The following is a 6,496-nucleotide window of genomic DNA, read 5'->3' as shown; positions in this document are numbered from 1 at the left end:
TCTCCTAAAGTTTGTCATCCACCCCTCTCCACGCGGGGCGGCTGTTGTCCGCCCCTCGCCGGTGCGCGGCAGAGGTGAGCGGGGCGCCCCGTCGGGCCGCTTCTGCCGGCGTTCCCGCCCCGCGTCCGTCCGTCCGTCCGTCCGTCTGTCCGTCCCCGCCGCAGGTGAGCGGCCGCCGCCACCTTCCCGCGGGGACGGGGCGGGGCGACCCTCACCCCCCCGCGCTCCCCTCTCCTCTCTCCCCGCTCCTGCCAAGTTCTCCCCGTCCCCCCCGTCCGTCCCAAGGAGCCTCCCGATTGGGCGCCGGGCCGGGCCCACGTCACTCCGAGTGTGACGTCTAGTCTTCCTGTTTCCTTCAGCTGTGTCTTAAAGTAAATCTTGTGGCGGTGCGGAGCGCTGCTCGGCTCGGCCAGCCCAGCCCAGCCCAGCCCAGCCCTGCCCCGCGCCGCTCCCGCCGCCCCCGCTCCGCTCGGCGCCCGCCGCTCCGCTGCGCTCCGCTCCGCTCGGCGCCCGCAGCCCCGCGGCCGCTGCCCGCTGCCCGCGCTCCCGCCCGCGCTCGCTCGCCCTCCCCCGCGCGATTATCATATTCATCAGCGGCATCAGGGGCTGCCGGCTGCGCGCGCGTGTCCGCGTGTGCGTGTGTGCGTGTGCGGGGCGCGTGTGCTGTGTGAGTGTGTGTGTGTGTGTGCATGTGCGTGTGCGTGTCGCCCTTTCTCTCGTTCCACCGGCAAAAAAAAAAAAGCGAGGCTCAGTTTCGTCGCCTTTGCACCGAGTAAGTACCCGCTCCCCCTCCGCGCCCCCTCCGTCCCTCCCCGCTTTCTCGGGCTTTTCAGGTCTTTCGGGGTTTTTTAAAATTTTTAAATTTTTTTTACCCCTAAATTCGCACTTGCTTGGGCTGCTCTAAATGGTCCGCGGGGAGGGGGCGGTGATGAAATCCCCAGCAAAATATTGATCACCGTTGTCAAACCTGTGCTTCTTTTTCCAGGGGGCAAAATTGCAGTGACTTTATTAGCTGAGTAGTTTTAATTCCCCGGTAGATAAAGCGGTAAGGATTTGTGAGCGGTAAGGAGCCCGATGGAGCGCTCACCGTAGCCTGCCCAGGGCTGAAGAGTAAGTGACCTGCTCGTTGTTAGGTGATCCTCCCCCCCTTCCCCTTCGCTCTCTCGCTGCCACCTTTTGTGGACCGATCTTTATTTTATTCCGTGGGTTGGAGGGCAGTTTTGCGGGAACGGAAAGCGCAGCGAGTATTTGGCTTCTTGTTGTTGTTCCGAGCTTCTCTCTCCCCCCGTCCCCGCCGAAGTTCCCCATCCCCGCTTTAAACTCCTGCTCCGCTCCTCCGAGCCTCCTCTTTGTCCTGTTTATTATAGCTGCCTTGCTTTTTGTCTCTTCCAATTTGCCTGTCATTTGCATGTCGCTACTTCTCCTTTTTAACCCAAGCCGGGAAGGACAGGGACTTTTTATTCTTACTCTTCTTACCCTTGCAATTACTTTTTCATTTCCAAGCGTGGGACGAGCCACGAATGGTGGAAATGTATAGAAAATGGGATTTGAGTGGTAGGTAGCGAGCACATGAGAAGAGATCAAATGCAAGTCGCGGGATAAGAGCCTTGATCTGGGAAAAGATTAGGATTATTGGTACTTTCTATTTGTTTGGTTGTTGTTTGTTGATTTTTTTTTCCTCCGGGGGGGATTTAATTCTTTCTTAGCCGTTGATGGAGATCTTTCTTGGCTTTTTCGATTTTCTGTTTAGCGGCTGAGTGACCCGGCTCACTTTGCCATGTGTTTGCACGGAGTTAAAGCGCAGGAGGGAGCGATGCTGGGGGGCGTGGGGCCTGCGCGGAGGGGGCGCGCAGGGCAGCGCTGGGGGGGGTGCGCCGAGATCGCGGGGCCCGACAGGAGCGGGCGGCCCGACGGGCTCTGGGCCACAGCTCCCCGGCACCGGGCACTCCGCGGGGGCGGAGCGGGGCCCGCGGCTCTTTGCAGAGAGGGAGAAAGTTGCGCGGCCGCCCGCGGTCCCTGCGCGGCGTCTGGCGGGGCCGGGGCAGGTGCGGGGCGCTGCGGGCAGGTGCGCGCCGGGGGGGGCGGCCGCGGAGTGGGGCCGGGGGGTCCCGGGCGCCGCCACCTCCCTGCGCCGGGAGAGCCGGGGCGGCGGGGTCAGCAGCGGGAAGCGGCGCGGGATCAGTGCCCGCGGGCCGTGCCGGGGGCGCGGCCGAGGCGGGATGGAGCTCCCCGAGGGGCCAGCGTCGCGTCCTTGTGGTTGTGCCCCAGCCGCGGAAGAGCAGGTACGCGGGATATTAACTTAATGTCTTTGACAAAGTAGGGAATTTCAGTCAGGGCTAACAAGGGACACGGCTGCAGACTAGAGGTGCCCTTGAATGTCGGGCAAAAGTTGCCAGGACGAACTTTGGAAAGCCGCTAGTTTCCCACAGGTCCCGAGCGCTGAGCAGACCCCGTGGTGTTTCTGGCTGAATGGCGAGTGTCACCCCAAACCCATCATCCGGGTCTGGGGACGGGTGGGGAGCACGTGGAACACATCCACGCATCTGTGGCCATGGCTTGGTGGCAGAAGGTGCTGTGTTGTTGAGTGCAGGACACAGAAACATTTTTGTGTCACCGTGAGGTGTAAAAGCTCAGATTATTTGTCACATCCATTGCCTGGAGACGTTTGGCAATATGCAGGATGAATTATATGGAGGCAGTTTCCTCAGCCGTAGATTTGCATGTGGTACATATCCTTTATGTCTTCTTCTCACAGTTTTTCTCTGAGTTGCCATCAATTACTTTAAGTTTACGACCACTGCAGCTCATTTTGCATTTATTTTTTCTGCTTTTTGTCCAGAGCTTACCTTAAGCAGCAATATCACATTCTGTGAAATGTTTATTAATACTCAAGGGTAGACAGAGTATCAACATTTCAGGAGTTGAACTGTGATAAAAAGTACAATGTATATACTTTTCACTAACAGCTCCCTATTAAATTATTCTGTAAAGTATCCTGCATTCGCTGAATGGCACTGTCCGTATATACAGTTAACTTCCCTGCCTGCTGAATTCTGAGGCCTCTCAGTTTGTATAACTTATCTCTTTTATGATTGCTTGATAAATTGAGATGTTCATAAGAATGGACACATTTTCAAATTGAAAAGTTTAATTCGATTCAGGGCAGGATTGTAAATACTGCAATTTGTAGTCTCTAAATAGTGATTTATTCTGACTCAAAGTGCAGCCTAACTGCTAAATTAAGTAATTTAAGAATTGTGATGTAATGACATCGCATAGCGTGGAAAAAATAGTATATTGGAAAACTTGGGCTGAATTCAGAGTAGGAATCTTGAGAACCTTTCAGTATTGTCTCTACACAGAGGCCATGTGAATTATTTTCTTCATGATCAGTGAAATAACAAAGACCAAACTGGCTTGAGAGGAGGAAAATGTTTTCAGTTTTCTACTTTGAGCAGCTTGATTTCTTTTTCTTATTCAAAAGATCTGTTTCCTCAAGCACTGCCGAGCAGGGCTACGTGATGGAGGGCCCTGCATCTCCCCAGTTTAAAGGCCTGAACTAATGAGATGCCGAATCCCTCCTGTTAGTGAGCTCTGTAGTTGATGGGAATTGCGGATGTTTGGCATTCATAGGAATTGCTGAATACCTTGCTCTATTGGGCCCTGGGTATCACCAGGTTCATAAAACAAGGGTTGCTTTTTCCTTTAAGGCTAAAGAGGAAGCAGCATAATTTTGAAGTAAATCAGGCAGTGATTTTTGCTACTGCTTCTTCTTATGGAGAAATCCTAGTAAAGTAGTTTTTTACTGCCCAAATAGTTCCTCACCCTTACTGCCTTGTTTCAAATTCTTTGATAGACATCTCGGCTAAGGGAGTTGGATAATCTTTTCTCCCAAGAAAACTTGTGTTAGAACGTACAGAAAGGTAGTACTGTGCAATATGTGTAGTACTTTGCAAATACTGTGCAAAAAGGTAGCACTTTCTCATTAGTGGCTGATGAGATTTTAGCACTGAACAGATATGGTGAACAGATGTCATCTGTTCTTCAAATTTTAGCTGTGGTTTTGTGCATGAAATGCTGTTGACTAGAATAATTTTCATCCTTTGCATCCTGGCTGATTCTGGCAAAGCCATAGCCTTGTGTAGTGCGTTAGAGTGTAAGATCTAAGTATTTCTATTAGCAGAAGCATGTTAAATTTCTTCCGTGGTATTGGCATAATGGGCAGACATGAAGCAGACAGACTCTGGACCAACGAAAGTAGTTGGCTTGTGAAAAGATGGGAACGATTTCAGCTGTATAAACTGATATCTCCTTGAATTCATCCAAGCATATCCATCAAGTTTAGCACTCTTGTGCTGTGTATTTAATGGCTCTTCAGGTTAGGCTAAGGTTCTTCAAAGGGGCTGACAAGGGCGCGTTTGAATTTACATCTCCTTTGCATCCTGTAAGTGTTTGAATTAATCTAGGAGAAAATGATCAACATCTTTCTAGATCAAGATGAGTTAACACAATTGATTACAAAAATTGATTTATTAATAGGGAGTATGGTTAAATACCTGTCATCATACTCATTTTAACAAACCATTCTAGCCAAAGGTTTGGTAGCAGCAACTCTTTGAGACTTAGAAATTAATCTGTTTCCATTTTAAATGTCAATGCATATCAAATGGATACGAAATAAATCCATGTCTGTGGCTGCTGTGCTGTTAAGAGGTTATTCATAGCTACATTGTAATCATATCTCCTTAAACAAAAGATTTGAAAGTAAATTTGTAAATAAAATACTACTGCTATATTTATGGATGGACATAGAAAGTGCTGAGGTCCTTGGTATGATTTTTAATGCCATCGGCATGGAAAACGTTTGGTTTCTGAGTAAGCCACATTGTGCGAGTTGAGGCTGGAGATATGGTCAGTGAATTTAACATAAACTACACTTGGCATGCGAGAAGTATCAAAAGCGATGCATAAACCAAATTTAACCTTCACAAATTTAAAACTCTGCAATTCAGAAAGAAATGGTGCTTCTGGAGATTTCTACATGGATCTTGACAACCAAAGCCTATCTTGCCATCTCCGTTTTTCTGGAGAGCTGGGCAGAGACTTTAGATATATAAAATATAGTTTTGAGACAATGTACAGCCAAAGTACTGGTGACTGTCTAAAGGACGCACACTTCCTAATTATTTCTCCCCCTCCCCAAGATTTCCTTATTTATTCAGTTCTAATCTAATCAGTCTTGAATTCTGCCTGCTGTGGCTGGGATTTTGCATCCCGCTCTACGTGCCATTCCACTCCCCTTGAGGTGCAAATTGGTTTTGGTCCTCAGAGAATGAAATATTAACTGGCCATTCAATACCCATTCTGTTTTGTCAGGCTAAAGTAGAACTATTTCTCATATTTAAGCCGAAAGGCACGTAAGCCTTAAAGCTGGCAGCCCGGCTGGCTCGGGATAACACCAGGGCAAATGGGAGATGTTGCTTAATACCCAGGTTAAGTGTACGATAACTCCGATGCTTTCAGCTTCCATCGAGGGAAGGAGGGGACGTGGCTCTGGAGCACCTCCTGCCACATGTTTGTGGTGGCAGGAATGGGCTGTGGAGCAGCGGCTGGTGCGGGGGCTTGGGGAGGGAAATGGACACTGGGGAGGAAGGATGCATGGCAATGACCTTCCAACCTGGCGCAGGACAGCCTATTTCCTGAGCTGCTGACTCAAGGGTACAGCAAGCCCTCCCCATGTGTGTCCTTGGTTGGGATTGGGCAAGAGAGAGGGGAACCATGGTCAGGCACCTCGAATTTTCTGGGAAAAGTGCAAAACTTGTAACCTGACATGAGGTTTCTGGTGTGAGTCTGGGAACGTATTGCTGGCTCTCAATCAAGCGTAGCTTGACTGCAGAAAAGGAAGGAAAAGCGTGAAGGTTTTCAGTGTTGGTGGGTTTTGTTTGTGGTTTGTTTTCTTTTCCTATTGGCAAGTATTATCTTTATGGTAGATGCCTTCAGAGTATCTTAGGTGAAATAAGCAGGAGCTCTTTCAGTTGTCTTCCAATTAGTTTAGATCTCTTTCAAATGAACACCACTGGACTGAAAGGTCAAACTCAGCCCTGGCTTATTCTATGCCAGTGCCTTGGCTAGTTCTTTACAAAAACAGCCCTTCTGATATTCCTCAGGTTTTTGGGTTTTTTTGGTGATGGTCTAATTGTAAGGCCTGATTCTGCCCCCTGAAAAGCTCCATTTGCATCAGTTGGGAGAAAGCAGGAGACAGTCTTTTACACGCTGCCAAGCAGGGCCTGACCCTACCCCTCACACATAACAGGGTTTTGGTATCCCTGGACTCCAGGGGCGTTGCTTGGAGGGTGGGATGCTCCTTGGTGTGAAGGTGGCAGAATTGGGCCCCTGCAGCAGAAATCCTTGTTATGTTATTATTTTCATCATGAGGTAACCAAACTTAACTCGCTTAATGTACTTTTTGATAAGAAAAGATCTCTGAAGACAGTGA

The 6,496-nt window shown here is 49.5% G+C and overlaps 1 protein-coding gene across 1 annotated transcript in view; it reads left to right on the top strand.

The window, feature by feature from the left end:
• The first annotated feature begins 631 nt into the window (after positions 1–631).
• The window catches only part of PROX1 (prospero homeobox 1), a 49,669-nt gene continuing 43,804 nt past the window's right edge, over positions 632–6,496 (top strand). The window contains exons 1-2 of the mRNA XM_036381092.1: positions 632–772; positions 986–1,110. The gene's annotated coding sequence lies outside the window, so the exon portion shown is untranslated. The remainder of the gene's footprint in view (positions 773–985; positions 1,111–6,496) is intronic.

This window comes from Molothrus ater, chromosome 3 (assembly GCF_012460135.2).
Source record: "Molothrus ater isolate BHLD 08-10-18 breed brown headed cowbird chromosome 3, BPBGC_Mater_1.1, whole genome shotgun sequence".
Lineage (NCBI taxonomy): Eukaryota > Metazoa > Chordata > Aves > Passeriformes > Icteridae > Molothrus > Molothrus ater.
Note: the sequence above shows the minus strand (reverse complement) of the source record. Positions and strands in the feature narration are given on the sequence as shown.